Source organism: Amblyomma mixtum, chromosome 1, assembly GCF_055824585.1.
Source record: "Amblyomma mixtum isolate Tamu chromosome 1, ASM5582458v1, whole genome shotgun sequence".
Classification (NCBI taxonomy): Eukaryota; Metazoa; Arthropoda; class Arachnida; order Ixodida; family Ixodidae; genus Amblyomma; species Amblyomma mixtum.
The window spans coordinates 84,950,863-84,970,190 of record NC_143012.1 but is presented as its reverse complement, the minus strand read 5'-3'; the positions used below and the strand labels follow the sequence as shown (position 1 = coordinate 84,970,190).

The 19,328-nt window shown below is 46.1% G+C and overlaps 2 long non-coding RNA genes and 1 pseudogene across 4 annotated transcripts in view; 1 reads left to right on the top strand and 2 right to left on the bottom strand.

Moving 5' to 3' along the window:
• The window catches only part of LOC149367068 (uncharacterized), a 116,905-nt gene that overhangs the window by 60,733 nt on the left and 36,844 nt on the right, over positions 1 to 19,328 (top strand). The window lies entirely within an intron of this gene.
• Positions 1,204 to 12,064, bottom strand: LOC149367072 (uncharacterized). The gene is made up of 5 exons (XR_016284504.1): positions 11,741 to 12,064; positions 11,244 to 11,600; positions 10,950 to 11,156; positions 1,914 to 2,110; positions 1,204 to 1,440 (listed from the first exon to the last, which is right to left on the bottom strand). It is a non-coding gene; the product is annotated as an uncharacterized LOC149367072 (long non-coding RNA).
• Positions 12,106 to 17,131, bottom strand: LOC149367071 (uncharacterized; annotated as a pseudogene). The gene is made up of 2 exons (XR_016284500.1): positions 16,900 to 17,131; positions 12,106 to 14,840 (listed from the first exon to the last, which is right to left on the bottom strand). The product of XR_016284500.1 is annotated as an uncharacterized LOC149367071 (transcript).

Genomic DNA, 19,328 nt, shown 5'->3' with positions numbered 1-19,328 from the left:
ATTCTTGTGCAAGGCCTGCATCGTCAAGGCTTTCAATTTGCAGACTTCATTGGTAATTTTACCAATGGCTGTGTCTATCCTTTCGTCACCTGCCGTCATTTGGTAGACCTTGACCAGGCTGCTAAAAATATTCTTGTCAGTCTTTGTCAATCTTGTCAGCATTGGCTCAGATTCCTCGTTGTCACTGTAGCCTTCATGATCGGATGCTTTAGCAGACTCCTGGTAGCAAGAAGTCGTCTTTTTTCACGGGTACCATTAGCGCATCTGCGCTAGAGTATACATAAAAGTGGCACCCTTCGAGCCCAAGCACATGCATGTAGAGCTGAACTTGAGTGAAGTACTGGTGACTACTTCGTAGGGAGATGTCTTTATCGCCACACAAGTAATTCAGCATAGGCTTATTTCTCAGCGTGGTGTTTCTGCAGCTGCGTGGGCACTTTATTTCGAGCAGGATGGTTTCTCAGTCTTTGTCTTTGAAAAAACTAAATAAATTTGCAAAACAGCTTACCTAAATCTGCTGTCAGGTTAACGTGACAGCCAAGGCTCCATGGGGCACACAGCTATACCAAATTCTGGTACCATCACGTCGTATTGTTTTTCAAATGCGGCATGAGCTTCTGGCTCCATTGCCAGTCCGTACTGCACTGAGGGACTGCGGAAGAGCACCTCAGTTACTGCGCCTTGTGCGGTCATGAAGGCACTCGTCAGGGCAGGTCAGTATCCTGTGTGCCTAGAGAAAGCTTTATCAATGATAATAACATAACTGCGAGCGGTTGCAACCTTACATTTTCCATGTCTTCCCGAGACATCCTCCTACATTGAAAGGGGGCTTAAATAAGACTACATCTTTTCCCGCAAAATAGTTCTTCCCAAGGGAAAAAAACTTCCTCAGCCCATCGCTGGCCCATGCACGGCCGCCAACGAGGCCAACCACGGCCTGAGCTCGATCAACTCGGCCGGGCCATGCTTGGGGATTGAACATTGGCCTTACACGACTCGATCAGCGTTTGCCATTGCCGGGCCATGCTTGAAGGCCAACCTTGTTTTAGTTTGCCTTAAGGTGCCTCTAAAATGGGCTTCATGCAAAAGTGTGCATGCAGGTGCTCTTCACTGAAGCACTGCACCATGCGTGAAGAAACAGTCTGCATACGAAGTCATATTTTATTACTGGCAGCCATATCGGGATGAACATGGCAAAAATCTTTCCCAGTCCAACTGGTTTATGGTTGGTTCCAGATGGAAAGATTTTCGCCGGTGGCTTAGAACAGATTTACTGGCTGGCGAAGCTATCAGTAGCCAGCTGCTTTAGAGATTCCTGCAGCTGACACCTCTGGCTGCGACCACTGTCACGGTCTTGGGCTCTAGTTAGCCACCGCTTTATCACATTGTTGACACTTATCACAAGGCATGCCTTGTCAGGAAAGTGAGCCTTGAGGCAACCTGCATAAGCAGAAAATTCGACAAGTGGGTCACTCTTCTAAGAGTCGAAATATTAGTTGAGCCCATACTACAAATGCACAACTGTGCCATTTGTACAAAATATTTGACCAATTTAGCTGTTACTATCGCTCTACAACTACAACAGGAAGCCCCACAACAGATTTGGAGCTGTTGTAAAGAATTGCACTGTGCTGATATACAGTATGAAACCATTATAAAAGGAAAGAAATAATGCGCACCCCCAATATATAAATCTTGTTCAATATGATAAGAGTGAATCAAGTGCTTACTGAGGATAATGTTGTTTATATTTTTCAAATCACCAAATGCATGTTTTTGGCCATGGGATCCGCGCCAGCTGAATTGTAATGCGGCCGCCTTCACTATCAAGCCACATAAGAGTGTCCGTACAGTATCTTGCACATCAGTTCCTCCAACACGTTTAGGTATAAGTGCGCAAAATGAATCCTCACCGGGTTCCCAAAGTTCTCCTCTGAAGAAATGTATACTTCGAGATGGAGAACTTCGTTAGCAGTTGTAGCAGGCAATGCAGGGCATTCCTCTGGCAGTTTTATCCTTTTTGAGGGCTTGTTTGATGATATTAGTGTCCTTAGGCTTCTCAGTTCAACGAGAATCTTCATCTGATTTTTGAAAGTTGTTTTTTCAGATGCTAAAAATAAGAGAAGACGGTTAGTGACAGAAATGTATAAAGAATTGTTTTTCAAATGAAATGACTACAGGTGTCCCCTTACCACTGTAGCGGGCACTGAGGCTTTTGATTTTGTGCGCAGCACTTGCATCTCTAGCAGCTGCTGCTGCAAATGTTCATAAATTATACATTGTATTACCAGCTCAATATACACTAAAGGCTGCAGAGGTCTGTATTATAAGCAAAATAACATGCAGTTCCATTAAAACGTGCCAAATGACACCTAAGCAAACTGCTCCTCAAAACCGCTACACAAGCGCGCATCCACAGTTTGGGGTCCGCCTGCCATTGAGTAAGCAAAACACATCATGACCATTTCTCAGAAGTACACAGTAAAGTGCAGTGCTCAGCAGACAATAGCACGGGCAATGCTTCTGGTCTTCAAAACATCGCCAGTGCTCATCTGACCTAGTGAGGGCCTATTAAATGGCGACATATGTGCTGTTACCCCGTTAGGTAGGAGGTCAAAAATTTTGAACCCTTTATCCATCATTATTGCATCACCTGATTTGAAAATGTCCAGTAGTTTGCTCTTTATCACTAAATCTTTCTCAGAAATTGACCCCCCCACCCCCCCTGAGCATCTGAAACAAAGCAGACATAGCCATCTTGGTGTGGCACCTATAAGTACTTTAACTGTATTGCCATGCTTATAGGGCGAGAAGGTTTGTCGCTGCACATCCACTGATGACATCTGCAACCTAATCTCTGTGCCATCAATGACCATGCGTGTGTCCCAGAAGTTTAAAAGCTATTCTGGAAGATTTCGCTGCACTTCAGCTAGCGATGGCACACGGGTGATGGCACGCAAGGCTTTGTGCATAAACAGTACCCTCCTAGAAAAAGCCTTGCTCATGTAAGATTGGGTCACGCCAAAATTACGTGCAAGTTCATTAATGGGCATCCCTGTTCGAAGCCTTACCAGCACCATCAAAACAATCATTGATGCTGCCAAGTGCGCGTGATGGCCCTTTAGATGACCGAGGAATGGTACTGTTCCGAGCCGTGGAGAGCCCTTTAAAAACTTCATATGAAGGTAGCTCCGTATATTATTTGCATTCACTGCAACCTAATCTCTGTGCCATCAATGACCACGCGCGTGTCCCAGAAGTTTAAAAACTATTCTGGAAGATTTCGCTGCACTTCAGCTAGCGATGGCACACGGGTGATGGCACGCAAGGCTTTGTGCATAAACAGTACCCTCCTAGAAAAAGCCTTGCTCATGTAAGATTGGGTCACGCCAAAATTACGTGCAAGTTCATTAATGGGCATCCCTGTTCGAAGCCTTACCAGCGCCATCAAAACAATCATTGATGCTGCCAAGTGCGCGTGATGGCCCTTTAGATGACCGAGGCATGGTACTGTTCCGAGCCGTGGAGAGCCCTTTAAAAACTTCATATGAAGGTAGCTCCGTATATTCTTTGCATTCACTTAAACCTAATCTCTGTGCCATCAATGACCACGCGCGTGTCCCAGAAGTTTAAAAACTATTCTGGAAGATTTCGCTGCACCTCAGCTAGCGATGGCACACGGGTGATGGCACGCAAGGCTTTGTGCATGAACAGTACCCACCTAGAAAAAAGTCTTGCTCACGTGAGATTGTGTCACGCCAAAATTACGTGCAAGTTCCTTAACGGGCATCCCTGTTCGAATCCTTAGCAGCACCATCAAAACAATCATTGATGCTGCCAAGTGCGCGTGACGGTCCTTTAGATGATCGAGGCATGGCAATGTTCAGAGCCGTGGACAGCCCTTTGAAAACTTCATATGAAGGCAGCCCCATATAGTATTTGCATTCACTAGGCTGCTGAAATGTACTTGTGGTCAGCAGCCTTTCTTTTACGCAGTCATACTGCTGCTTCCAAAATGCAGCCATGCCCTGTGACTTGGCAAAGGCTGCTTTTGTGGCCTCCAGTACTTTTCGCACCTCTGCAGCCTCTGTGAGTCGGGGCTCACATTCAGATCGTGATCCGAGTCTTGTTCAGTCCGGTAGAGTGTGAGTCTATCAAATCAAATAAGTCCATGATGTTGAACAATCCTCAGTGAATCGATGACTCTGATTTGGCACGAGTTTGTAACGTTCATAAACAGCAGCTGGCAGACGAAGCACACTCAGCACTGTTTCATGGCGATGGCCGTCCGCATTCTTTCGCACTGTTTGGCAGCGCTGTTATCAAAATCTAGGTCGTCGTCCTCATCGTTCTGCACATCCTCCAGTTCGGTGAGCTGGTCCGATTCATCAAGAAAATCTCTTTCATCGTTGCACAAATTGTGCAGCACGCATGCAGCCATTATAATTAGGCAGCATTGTTTAATGCTTGCAGCGTCAACAAACTAGCCTGTAGCGTTGCTTCAACGAGCCAAACGAGTGCTCGATAACAACACGCTGTTGCGAGTGAAATTTGTTGAACTTCTTTTTCCACGTTGGTAAGGCTACCTACCGGGTAAATGGTAACACTGTATAACTGGGAATAAAGAAGTCAGGCTCTGACATTTCACTAAGCGCGTTGGTCAGAATGTTCGAGATACTTTTTATTTACAGTTTACAAGTTATCAAAGCAATACACTTCAATCAAATCTGGTAGTACATGTGAGCATGCTTGCGGAACATCACGACTTGTTAACATTTTTAAATGCTAAACACACTGTTACTGATTCACATCTTTGCCAAAATCAATTGCGAATAACGCTTTTATAACACTACATTGCCCTTTGCTATAGCATCTGGCACAGAAACAGCAAGGCTTACAGAACATGAGAGCCTGAAATGCTTCCTTGAAGGCTTGTGAGCATAAAAGTACATGACCTAGCGTTTTCATCAGGGACCATTTTCGTGTAATTAATGAGCAGTATCCTTACAAACTTCTCAGCATTCAAGCAGGGTCACCTTTTGGCGTGGCTATTGTTTACCCCTTCTGGGCATCTGAGTATAGCTGACTTTTCAAGCTGCGGCTCTGTTGTTATCTGGAGCACCTCAAGAATATTCGTGCGGGGCAACTGCTGCACAGCCTTTTCAAAGAAGTTTACAAGTTAATCCAAAAGAGCTAACAGCTCCGGCTTTGGATAATAAAGTCCATTTCTGTCTTGACTCTCCGGAAGCTTGAAAATCGGATCGCTCAAGTAACTAGTTGTCACAAGCAGAGTGCAGGCATCGCATCCAAAGTCAGCGATTATCTTAGCTTATACACCCTCTTACATATACGAGACCCGAACATGTCACGGAAGGTGTCGGAACAGCTGAATCATCTGTCACGCTCTTGAGGTTTTCTAGCAGAGCTGGTGACAGCATTGCAGCCACTTTTTGGGCTTCAACTTCGAGTGCCTTCATGTCTTTTGGACGTACGATTTCTTCTTTCATGATGTGATCAAGAGCTGCCGTAATGGCTCTTGCATCCGCCATATCATTGCCACCACACATTGATCTCAGCCTGCCGAAAAGCGCCCCAATGAGTCGCTGTTAAATTTTTTTTGTGAGCACATAGTTCACGCCTTGCTTCAGTAGGTACCGCACTGTCTCCACAGTTGACTTGGACGTGAAGAGCAAGGGCTGAGATGTCTCTTTGGTGACAGTATCCTTTCCTGAGGCCATGGAAACTTTTTTGCATGTTCTCTATATATCTGTGACATTCGTCTTCAAGCCACAGCAAACGTCGGTCATCTAATCAATCGTCTTTAGAACTCGGCAACTTTTAACCAGTTCCTGTGATAGTTGTGCCGTGAATATCAAACCATTTTTTCATGACTTTCATGAAGTGAATAGAAGAGCATGCATCCCTGAAAATGAAAGCATGGTCACTGCGCGAGTTTTCTTGAAGGTGCTCCAACAATGCAGTCATTTGTGGGGAAAATATCTGTGCAGCACGCAATACATTCATCTTTTCCAAACTCAAGGGATACACATCATGCTTTCTGGTTAAATTCCTTGCCAGTTTTACAGTCATGTTTTTTTGGTACTCATATAGAGTTCGCGCATCTCCATCTTCATCGTTACTGCCATTCAGGACTCCACTTGATTGTAGTAGACATGCTCCTTCCTTAGCTGCATACTTTCATTTAAATATGGCAACTGCTTTAAAGTAGATTTCAGTGGTTGTCCTTTCTCAGAGGCAGGACTCTTCACCTCCAGCACTGCCTTTCCGTCGCATGTACAAGATGCAATGCCGTCGGAGATGCAGCTAGATATGGCTGCTTCTCAAGGACACACAGACCACACTCGTGGATCTGAGATTCTTGATGTGCTGCTTACTCTTGAGCCAAGAACTCCTCACTAACTTTTGGCTCCATTTTACAGCCCCAGCAAAAGTTAAAAGTATGTGCTGCCTTTATGTACCCCATATTCTCGGCTACGAATCCATCTGATACTGCACGATGCATTAATGATGCCGTTATTCGTCCCTTTCGTTCTGACACCTACATCAATGATTCTGACTGCCAACGTGTTTGTTTTCTATTGCATTGCAAGATGCATCTGTTAGCTGCGCTTCTGTAGCTGCTTGTATATATCCACGCCTTGATATATAGAATGAAGTGGAAACTGTGGCACTTGTTCAGTCGAGTGGGACTCAAACTGCTCTTCCTGGACAGCTGCTTCAGGTGAATGTGTGTCTTTGCTGTCTGTTATTGATGTTAGCAGCAGAGTTTTTGGTATGAATGCCTGTTGACATGCAAGCAAAATAAGTAAAGCATATTCATAGCACACAGTGAAAACTAGGTAACACATTGAAACAAACATTATTTAGCATTTTTTTTATAATAACTACCTGAAAAAAAATAAACAGCAGGCATGTATAAAAATCCATTCTTGTATTACAGCAAGTGGCAAAGTGAACACGCAAGCCCTATTTGCTTGTACCTTTGTCGAGGTACAACTCATAGGTGAATGTGTGCAAGCTGCCTGTATGTGCTTGATTAAGTCTTTTTTTTTTTTACCTTGACTTGCTGCAAGAAGCTATGCAGTTGTTGATCGGTCCAGATTGGTGTGCTATTTTGGGCTCTAGGGACAGCTTGGGGCACTGGCTGACCTGTCTTCGGCTTGAAAAATATCATGTCGCTGACTGGTGCCGCCTGCACTTAGTCTTGACAGCTCAGTTTATGATGACTTACATGGCACGAGAGGATAGCGAAAGAAAAAAAAAAAGTTAAACTATTCAAGCTTACTGTGCTGTTCCTTGATACCTCGATCCACTCGTGTGCAACATCAGTTTATTTATTTATTTTATTTATTATTACCCTCAGGGTATAAACATTACAGAGGGGAGTGGGTTGTAATAAATAAAACAAAAAATATGCACAGGAATAAGAACTTACAAGTAACACTGTGACAGTTGAGGTTGGTTACAAAAGGATCTAAACAAAGTCCCATAACACTTAATATAACACGCGATAACGTTTAAGAGTACACAGTGGTGGAATTAAATAATATACGAACGCACAGGAAGAGAGGTAGGTTTTATACAGTGTTAAGAAAAACTGGCATGGTCTATATTGTGCACAGCAGACAGAAATAACCAAAATTTATTGTTTGTTGCAACGGAAGAGGGAAGGCAGTTCCAGTCTCTAGATGTGCGGGGTATGAATGAATCGGAGAAACATTTAGTGTTGCATGAATTTATGCCAACTTTGTGAATGTGGTCAATGCAGGATGATACATATGAAGGCGGAATGAGCAATTTACCATGCAAGTCATCATGGTAAAATATCTTATGAAAGAGGCATAACCGTGCATGCTTTCAACGAGATGTGAGGGGTAGCAGATTGAGATTAGACTGCATGGGGGATATACTAGCAGTGCGGTGATACTTAGAGAAGATGAAATGAGCTGCATTATTTTGAATCATTTCTAGCTGGTTAATGAGATCAGTAGGACTCGGTTGGCGGTGGATTGTGTAATCCATATTTGACATTTGCTTCCACGCTGAAGAGCAGTGCAGCATTCTCCTAGTCTGAAATTTGCAAGAGTGCAGTCACAACAACTCTGGTCACTATGTATCGCTCCGCCGATGGCAAAGCTGCAAGCCGCCATGGGTGAAAGGTTGGTCGACTCCTCTCACCATCGTTTTGCCCACCTTCCTTCGCCTTCTTGTCCATGCGGAGCAGCTGTGGGGGATGTTCTTCATTACCTGCGTGCCTGTCCTCTCACCGCAGACATAGCAGCAGGGCTATGTCTCTTGTGTTTATTCCCGCCCTGATGGCTCGTAGACCTCCCTGCCATTTCTGTGCCTCCCCATGTCTCATGTGGTCGGTCGGGGGCACCATATGGCCAATATTGGTGGGCCGTGGCCCTGCCCCTGCCTCACGGGCATGTGGATGGTATGTGGACCTTGATATTTACTGGCTTTGCGTGTACATGCAGTCTTTGTTTTGTTTGCTTTTCGTTTTTTCATGTTTATTTTTATTTTTTGCCATTCCTTTTTCTTTTCTCTAGCTGTTATATTTTCATGTTTTAATTGTTTGTTTGATTTTTTTTAACTTTTCGCTCGTTCTATTTCCTTGCGTTATTACATGCCTTTTTGTCATTTACTTGATCCTCTTTTCTATTTCCCCTTTTTTATGTACCGCTTCTGCTTTCTTGAGCCCATTATCTCCTGTTTGTTCGTTTTTTTTTCTTTTCTCCTCGCTTTCTTTTCCTGTCTCTTCTCCCTTCTTACAGATCCCCGCACCTTCCCTTCCTCCTGGCCGCCTGCGAGCCTGTCTGAAGAATCTGGGCACGCTGGACCCATCCCTGTTTCATGTTCATTTCGTACTTCTTAATCCTTCAGGGGCGTCTTGCTTTACAAATCACTTTTCCCCCGCCCATCATTTGTGCCTCTTGTTTTTTTCCTCTCTTGTAATTGGTTTTTCTTAAATTTTCTCTTGGGCGTTGGCCTCTTTTCTTTTATGTTTAATTGGATTGCTTGTGATAACCTCTGGTTGGGTGCGGGCTTCCTCTCCAATTTTGTTTATTTATTTTATTTCATTTCTTGAGAGTTTACAATAAAAGGGAAATCGGTCACACACGGCAAATTCGAAGTTTCTAAGGATGCTCGGAACATGTAGGAAGTTCAGTCAAATTCGCGCTGTTGTCTCTCGCGTTATTCTCGTGTGCATTGACAGGCACAGCACAGCATTCGCAAGCGTCTAGGTACATGCGCAAGCTTCCGCTGGTCGTTAGCCATCACATAGCGATTACCCCCTTGAGTCATCGGCGACACAAGATAGATTGAACCTGCAGGGCAGCCTGTCGGTAGCCTTGTGAAGGCCGTAACGGATTTTCAGCGCACATCTTCACTCCCAGACATCGGAATTATGAACTCTGGGCGAAGGTCTTATTTTCCAAGGTTAATTCTTAATCCGCTGTGTTGGTTCCAGCCAGGCAAACAACCAGTCTTCTTGAAACTGAGTTGCCGGTTCAGACGGATAACCACATTCTGGCAGTTGTTTAGCAGAAATTGCAAATCTTTAGGAGGGTATTCCACAGGCGGTACTAGATCGTCCGTGAAGGCTACACCTGGCAGTCAGCGGTTGTCATCCATTCCATCTGAAGCGGAAACCATAAGCAGCTCTCGCTCGATACTCACCGTAGAGAATGTTCCAGTGGCGACGGCAGACGCCCTTCGCGCAGACCTTTCTTCACTGCGATGGGGCCGATCGGGGACCCGAAGTGCACGACAACCGTGTTTTCCTCACAAAGACATAGAATGTTGACCAGGGGAAGCTTCGGGATCCCCAGGTCCGACACCGAAGTAAAAACATGGGTAAAAGCACTTCATGCAGTACGCTGTCGTACGCTTGCTCGGCATCGACTATCCCCGTATAGGCGAACTAACTGCCTTCGAACCAACGGTCTGAACAAAATTCATTTTGTACTGCTGTGAGAACCTGCCTCAAGCCATGGCCGCCTTGCCTCAACTCATGGTATTTAAACTGTGACTGAATATTATGTGCTTTTGTTTATATTTTCTTTATGATCTTAATGATGTCTCCCTTCTCGATAAAAGGCATCCTGCGTGGACGCCACGATGGCTTCTGTGCCGGCGGAACCCGCGCGCCGACCTCTGGATCAGGAGAGTGTTGAGCGGCGACGTCGGTATTGCAGACGGTGGCCCCTGTCCTGGGGTGTTGGCCACGCTTTCCCAGCACGAGCAACGTGTAGAGCCTCTCGTCAGAAATATCGTCCGACGATTCCTCACCATCTTGAGCAGCAACAGGGGAGATTTCGGTTGAGAAGAGGGTAGACGGATTGTAGCCCCGAATAGCGGAGGCCGCCATATGGGCAACCCCGTCCAGGGCGGTGTTTGTGCAAGCTCTCATTGGGCCTAGCAAAGTGCCCACGAGGCATAATAAAAATCAAGCATAGAATGCCCAATAAAGGTCCCACCTGGGTGGAAGTGGTGTCTTCGTGGTCTAAACAGCTTTAGGAAGAAGATGTGAGCAAAATTTTCGGGGTGCAGTGCTCTCTTCGAAAATCAGAATTCATGCATCTTGGCCCCTTGCCAAGATGCAAGACCCCATTAGTTCCCTCTCGGGTTAGTTGACCCATACCCGAAGCCACTGAATAAAGAGTCCTCGGATTCTTTATTCACCAGAATCGTTGTGCTGACACAACCCAAGCTTCGCAAGCTTGGCGACCACGTGGGCCGCAAGTGCAATAGCTAACAGTTCATTCTGCTCCTGTTTTTGACAGCTGGCTAAGCAGTGGCTATCAACATGACTTCTTACGTAATTTAGCCATGCAGAGGTGCAGACTCACAGAATCTAGCAAAGAGGCCTTTACAATCGCTGATGAAGTTACCATCATTATGTCTGCAATAAGACTACTTACGGCAAGTGGTAACGACGACCACTGGCCAACGCATCCTCCCCTCCGAGAGCTGGCTCGGCCTCAGCTTTTGCGAGCCGCGTTACCTCTGAGCTCCTGGCCACAGGCCAGTAGCACTCTTCTTTTGTCTCAGCGAGCCATCCGACAGGAATGACTTCAAGGCAGTCGTCCTCGAGCGGAAACTTCACCACGGCGAATGGTTTTGCCATGCTGCACAGAGGAAACACGACAAAAAATTAATGGGGAAACAAGGATTTTTACCAGACACTGTCTGTGCCATACTCTACTGGCACTTGCCTGTTTGGGTGCCGAAAACTTCACACTGCCATGACAACTGACAGGTTGAGAGTTACAAGTGTCACACCTGGAGAGTGCACAGGACATGTCGTTGAAAACCTGGGATTTTTTGGGACCACTGTCACGTGTTTTGTCGGTTCACATCGCCGTCGAGGTGGGAAATCGCTTCATCAGTGAGCAATATAAACTGCAAACGTCCAGGGTCTGCAGCAGTTCTTTTCTGTTCTGCACGACAGAACTCCATTTGTTGTGCCAGGTCTTGGGCGGTAAGTTCGTGGTGGACGCGAGCTTTGTTAGGACGCAGCCCTCTCTTCCTGAGGTGTCTTCTCACAGTTGATGCTGTGGTGCCAAAGAAACCTGCACGTCAGCAGGAAAGCCATGCATTGGAGTTGAAAGTGGCCTCAATTGCTTCAGCATTAAAACTCTGGGAGCTCCCATCATCCCATCTTTTGCCATGCCTTGCGACAGTTTCAGTTGAGAGAAACTTGGTGATCTACCTTTTCAGAGGTATGCAGTGAAACATCGGATGGAACTTCTTACGCACAAAGCACATTGTTAGATGTGCATATCCAAGACACGGTCATGGCCTTCGCTTCTTCCGTGTATGGTCTCATTTCTTGGTGGTAAGTTGCCGTTGTCAGATGAGAAGGAGGATTGGCACCCAAAAGTGCCCTCAGCCCAGGGTCACACATAACCCATCAACTCATCATCGTCCAGCCGACACCCCCTGCAAGGCCCAGTCCCCCTCCACAAGTGGGGGGGACAGTTTTTTTGTTTTAGGGTGAAGGTCCTACCCGGACAAGAGCCACGACGCGCCAGGAAGGCGGTCACGGTCGCGGGGCAGCTGCCCCGCTTACCTCGTCCTAACTGTACGTGGCGTCGCTCAGGAATCTGCAGTCGCAGTTGGTCACCGCACTGGGTGCTGGGGGCTCGCTGCGTGGGCTGGCTGCTCGCTCCTTCCGTCGGCGCTTCCGCCGCTGCAAGAGAGTGAACTCGCCCTTCGGGTTCGGGGGCGCGCTCGCCTCCGCCACGTGTGGTTCAGCAGGCTCGTCGTCCTCGTGTTGGCTGCTTCCTGGAACTGCAGGGCCACTGGAGGCTTCGACCGGGGTGTCCGTGGCAGGGTCCTGGTCCTTCTCTGACGCGATGACAACCTGCGACGCAGCAGCGGCTGCGGCAGACACCATCGCGCGCTTCGCTACTGACGTGAACGTGCGCGTCACACACTTTGCGACGTCGTGGTCGCCACCACACTGGGGGCACGGCTGCTCACACGTGGCGTGGCCAAACACAGCGCAGCGCGAGCACAAAGGCACGTCGCATGCCGCCCGCACGGGGTCGCGAGAACCAGAGCGCCGGCAGACACGTGCGACACCCTCATACTCGCACTGCACGGTGAAGTTGGGCAGCGCCGACTTCATCTCCATCCGCACGCGCCTGGTCCCGTTCGGCACGCCGTCGAATGCAGGCACTTACTCTGCGACGATGGTCTCGACTGGTTCGTACTGCTCCAGGGCTCCTTTCAGCTCGGCTACCTCGCTGTCTACTGGAAAACCAAACACTCGCACCACGGTGCTCAGAGGGCCGCGGTACACGAAGCGCACCGCGGTGCCTCGCACCTCGATTACAGGCTTCGCGAGAAAGCGCTGGACGGCAGGCTTGGACTTAAAGGTGACCTCAAAGCGGCCAGCCCCAAAGTCCTGCACGCCGCCCAGCTCAGACTTCGAGAAGCGTTTCACTAACTCTTTACAAATATCTGCGCCGCACACGCCTTGCGGCACGCGGCTGAAAAACGTCTGCGGGCGCAATCGATGTGCATGCTGAGGCATGGCAACAGCCTCACTTACCTGCGCTCAGATGGCATGACACAAAGCACGTGGCCTAGGCAGGCAAGACAGAAATCGGATTCAAAAGATGCAGTTGGTAGCAAACAGACGGCAAAAACGCATGATGCAAAACGTATTTTAAACAGTGTTCACTGCTTCATAAGATTTTATTGCAAGTGTTTTTAACTCAAGCTGACTAGAAAGCTTCAATGCACGAAGCAAGCAGTGTACAAATAATTCAATCTGCTTAGCTTGAGGTGCTGCGCTGCCTTGAGCTTCGACATCATGCTTGGCGTGTTCATTCCTTTGGTAAAAAAATTAATGCAAGGCTCAGCTGCAGAACTTGGAAAGCTGTTGAAGGTCTTTGAAACTAAGGTGAGGATGTAGCCTTTGAAGGAGGCCGCATGTATTAAAAGCACTGAGCCAAAAGATACCACACAAGTGAAACATTCACAAAAACCACACAGGTAGAAACAAAGCAAAGGGAGCATCGCGTCATCATAAAAGCACATACTTTTCCTGTGCAGTATTGCCTGTAACACATTTCAGGTTTGACTGAGAAGCGAAAGTAAATTCAGGTCATAAGTGTCAATTAAGTGTATCTTTTCATTTGGGTTGTACAGGAAGAGAGTGGAGTGGGCTAAGGAGCAAACACGACTTCATAACAGCCTACTGGAGATGAAGTGAAAATGGTATGGGCAGGGTATTGATTTGGGAAGCGGATAACTGATGTCTCTAAGGATAACGGACTGAATTTCAAGGGAAGGCAAATGTAGCAGGAACAGCAGCCATGTCGGCTAATGACATTAGGAAACTGACATAATGACATAAGCAGAAAATTCGACAAGTGGGTCGCTCTTCTAAGTGTCAAAATATTAGTTGTGATGCATATACTACAAATGCACAACTGTGCCATTTGTACCAAATACGTGACCAGCAAGGCACTGCCATCAAATTTAGCTGTTACTATCACAGTACAACTACAACAGGAAACCCCACAGCAGAGTTGGAGCTGTTGTAAACAATTACACTAAGACTGTGAAAATGACTCTGCCAAAATGTCACCGAACACCGGTAGAGCGTTCTTATTGGCACAACAGTACTTGGCAAGAGCACTTAGCAGAGCACAGCCGACCGACCCTAGAGCCGAGCAGAAGACGACGAAGTCCGGCGTGCGGCAAAGGACGAAGACAGACCATACGGGGGCTCTGGTAGAATATTTAACATAAGTGTTGCAATATGATAAGAGTGAAAGAAATGCTTACTGAGGATCATGTTGTTTATATTTTTCAAATCACCAAATTCATGTTTTTGGCCATGGGGTTCACGCCAGCTGAATTGTAATGTGGCCGCCTCCCCATGAAGCCACTTAAGAGTGTCCGAACAGTATCCCGCACAGCAGTTCCTCCAAAACTGGAAAATAGCTGTTTAGGAACACATTTAGTTACAAGTTCGCGAAATAGAACCTCACCAGGTTCTCAGAGTTCTCCTCTGAAGAAATGTATACTTCGAGATGGAGAACATCAGCAGTTGTAGCAGGCAATGCCGGGTTTGTCCTTCTTGAGGGCTTGTTTGATGATGTTAGTTCCCTTAGGCTTCCTAGTTCAACGAGAATCTTCATCTGATTTTCGAAAGTCTTTTTTTCAAATGCTAAAGCAAAGGAAAGACGGTTAGTGACAGAAATCTGTAGAGAACTCTTTTTCAAATGAAATGACTGCAGGCATCCTCTTACCACTGAAGCGGGTACTCAGGCTTTCGATGTTGTGCACAGCAGCTGCAAATGTTCATAAATTATTCATTGCATTACCAGCTCTTATCAAATGAATGTGCAGTAAAGGATGCAGAGGCCGGTACTACGGAAGCAAAATAACCAAAAAAAAACGTGCCAATTAAAACGTACCAAATGACCGTAACGGACTGCATGTACGGATACGTCATGTGGCCAATATACACACCTTTTGCACAGCGCTTGTTGCAACCATAATAACACAAAGGATTGCTTTAAGTGTCACTGCATGGTGCATGCCTTTGTGATCACTTCCATGTAAAAGCACATTCTGGTTTTGATGTGCCACAGAATACCGCCACAGCAAGTAAAACATCTAAATCTTTGTTGCTTGGGTGGTGCAGATGTGCTAGTATCGGCCAGACTTGCGTGTTGCTGCTCTTAAATAGAGGCAGACCGTCAATGTTCGCCGACAGAGAGAGGGCACTAATGTCCAAAAGGTACCACATGTCCGAAGCACCATTAGTCATTTGCACGATCGGTACATGCCGGGGAGGGGACATTAGGGTATGGTAAGTTTTTGGGAGACTTGGTAAGTACGGCGTAAAAATTCCAAGCACAGAATTCACTGTTGCTCTCCTGACCTTGTGTTTTAAATTGCAAGCCCTAAGCTGACCTCTTACATTGCATGCACAGTCCTCCACACTTGATTAAAGAGCAAGCAAGTCCAGCTCGCTGAGTACCACAGGATCGGACTCGGAACCTATCACTGAAGGAAGCTGCAGGATTTCTGACTTTTCCTCTCAACACGCTGTGGAGACCTGTCGCTCTGTGATCTTCACCTGGTCTTTGAAAGTCTTCGAGGAACTGAACCCCAGCACTATATTGACATGCAATCATATGTGTTTGAAGCGGAAAGGCCAATACTCCTTCATGATCAGTGCACTTCTGCCGGTGTTGATCACCTGCCTCTGTGAGAGAGATGTTTCAGCCATTAGCTAGGTGACTCGAGAGTTGTTTCGGGAAGCTAGCCTGAGTTGGGCTTGCAGCTATTCTGATTTTTTTTTTCTTGCATTTCAGCCGTTTCTGTGTATAGCAGGTCAGGCTGCCAGGCTACTCAGCCGTAAGAATCCTTTTGCAGTTGTGGCTTTCTTGTAGTCGAATCTTCATCATCATCTGGAATACATCGCCTCATACACTCAGAAGTGTGCATCATTTGTTATTAACGCAATTTTCCTGCTTCCGAAGTAGTGTTTCTAGTTCAGTAGCAATGACGGTATCATTCCCAACAAAGTCACTTGCAATGGCTCGCAGCACATTGTGGCCAGGCTTCTGATAGCAGACGAGCACCCTGTTACTTACTGTCGTCACCACTTCATTGGGGTCAATTTTGAGTGGGTGCCTGCCCTCTTGACATGCTCAAATGAGTCCCATCGTATGTCAAAATCTTGTACAGCATGCTGAAGTAAGCTTCACTTCTGTGTGGAATGGACACTTGTACAGCTGGGGAAGTGGCTGTGTGGAACTTTTCACACACATTCTGAACATACTGAACACATTCTGAAACATTAGGTCAGCTTCCACTACATATTTCAGGTGTTCAAGTGATTGAATACCACAGTCGAGCAGATTCTGTATAGTAGTTTCTATCGCTTCATTGTCCATATGTGCTAGCCGGATGGCAGTGTACTGTCGCAAGACCAATCTGCCTCGCAAAGACGTGAAATCAAGCAAAATCTATTAGAGCTTTCTTCAACACAGCAACAGGGAGAATTCATACTGTGCCAATTGAGTCCAATCAAAGAGGCTTTTAAGTTTGTGCATTTGAAAGGCCCGTCACTGCTTACAATGTAGTAAAAGTGAATAGCAAGCTCTTATCTTGAGTGGACGGTTCTTAACTAGGAACAGTGGTTGTCGTTGCTGGCAAGAATAAACCTGATTTCACCAAAAATAGGAGTACCATCTTTCCGCCGAGCATACCTTGTTTGTAAAACAGGCTTCAACCTGAGAATATTTCAGGCTAGGCTACAGGCATAAGAAGAATCCCATTTTGAGTGTGTAACTAAGGTACGTAATGATGCTTACAAGTATTTCAAATACTGCTTACCACAAGTCCACAACACTCTACATCTGTACTTCTTCCAATGGTCAGATGGTTTCTCATTGTTCTGTATAGCCTCGTTAATCCCGCTCGAATTTTTGTACTGTGGCCACGCAACAGTGTTTTCTGCAGTTATCCACGTAGACGGAACAACAGAAACTTCATCCACATCTTGAAAATGCACAATGCTGAACATTTTAGAACCTGAAAGCACACATTAAAAAACACAAATCTTGAAACCCCCACACCAAAAGTACAAATAAGATGCTAAAGCACCAAATGTTATCAACAAAGCCACAATTCTTGCACGTTACTGCAGCTTTAAAATATATTTGTGATAAGTGCCTACCCCTTCCAGATATCCTCTTCAGGTTTAGGTACCTTTGCACGTGTACAGAAGAGAGAAAACTGCATATGAATTCGGTCCATTTGGGAGGCACACACACTAATGCTGAATGTCATCTACATTCCATACTGAAGTATTCCGTGAAACTCCTTTTGCAGAGGCAATCATCAATTCTGATGACGGCAGAGGGTTCAGAGAAAGGTTGCCTAAAGTTGTGAAAAAATGTCCAGAGATGTAAATACTTTCTGATGACCACAAAAAAAAAATTATTAAAACAATGTGACCATTTTTCAAGCGAACACAGTTGTCACGTTTGCAGAGTTTCAACACTGTGTCCTTCGTTTCCAGCATGGAGTGCTGTATGCCTTCAAGTTCTGGAGGCACAGCTGATCCATCACAGCGCTGTCCAGACAGTTTAACTTGGCACATCCAGTGAACATGAGCTTGCTTGGCTCACACTCCTCTTCTCACTGAGGCGTCGAATAACTTGCTGAAGAGCACACGCATGCATCAATATGCAAGCAGGAACTTGTAGAGGTCACAAAAAATCTGGCATAACACTTCATAAGCAACTTTAGCGTGTCGGTGGGTATTCAATTACCAGCTTACTCGGTAAACATTTTCTTCTGGGTCCCTGCCAACCTGTTCACTGTGATTTGAGTTGTCATGCTAGATTTTTTTGTGACAACTCCTGTTTCTAGTCTGTCTACAAGCTTTTGCTTGCATACTGTTTCCAGTTTGTTTTTTCACGCATTTATAACTTTTAAATATAGGCACAGTGAACCTAGCGGTGCCTTAATAATTAACAACATGCGGAAATACTCCGTCCCGCAACTTTGAAGAGGAGTGGGAATTAGCCGCGCGAGTTGAGGGCTCCCGCAGCTGCGTGATGTAGGCTCCCGAAAGTGTGAGAACAGCACACATGTGGAAGCCATCGCCTCGCGCTTACTGCGCCCACTGTCCTGCGAACAAATGTTATATGATCATGCTGTATTGTCTTAAAAGCAAGTTCCAAGCAGTGTACTGTATACATACCTTCGTAGGAAATCACACTAAGCCTGTAAACCAAGGTTGCCGTAGTACGGCATTCCAGCATTCCAGAAGAGCTTCAGGCACTTCCCGTATCTTTCGAATTGCTTAAGTTACATACTACTTTCATCCGCAGATCGAACAAAGCCACGCATTATAATAAGAGCAATAAAGCAGCACAACACTATGCAACAAATCAACAACAGCATTACGGAGACTTATCTTTCAGGGAACTTATCAATTCTCACAGAGGGTCATCCTCTCCGCGTGGCGCCTCTCTTTCGCAGCCTCTGCATCTTTCGTTAACTGCAGCAGTGACTCCACTGGCTTGTCCCTGCGGCGCCGTTTCCTACTCAGAGTTTGTTCGGCTTGCCTCTCCTCCTGAAGCGGCTCCTCGGGCATGCCTTCTTCCCTATAAATTACGTGTAAATCAGTGTTTGCTCGGGATGTCACAAAAAAAAAAGCAACTTACTTCGACCTTGCAGGCTCTCCCTGCTGCACCATAACTCGCCATTGAGTCAGAAGCACTGTTGGCGTAATGTGGTGTTGTTTTTCTGACACATTGGCCAACTCACTGGAAATTTTAAGCACCTGTTGCAAGAGCACTCATGACAGGAATAATCGCCACTGAAGTAATACTTCTCATAGTCACAGGTGCCCCGAGAGTGTCTGGACAAGGTACTGTTTACATAAAAACGTGTCCGTTTGAAAAATAAAAGCAGGCACAAAATCGCTAGCAATGGCAAAGAATTATAATGCTCATAATTCTATCTTGCAGCCAACAACCTTTATGCGTTACAATCTGTAGCAATAGACAACCGATCACAGTGATGATTATCAAATCAAGTCACCTTTATTTTCTCTCTCAAGGAGAAAAGGGGGTGACGGGTAAAAGCTGCATAACTGTGGCTTGACAAAGCCCGGCCCCCTCTATGTACAGTTCGGCAGTAGTGCTCATACAGATTATACAGGATTCTACTTCACACGTCATCTCACAGACCTAAAATTTGCACCCTGTGCTTGCATGTGCTGACGTTATGTGGCCCCTTGCAACGCAGAA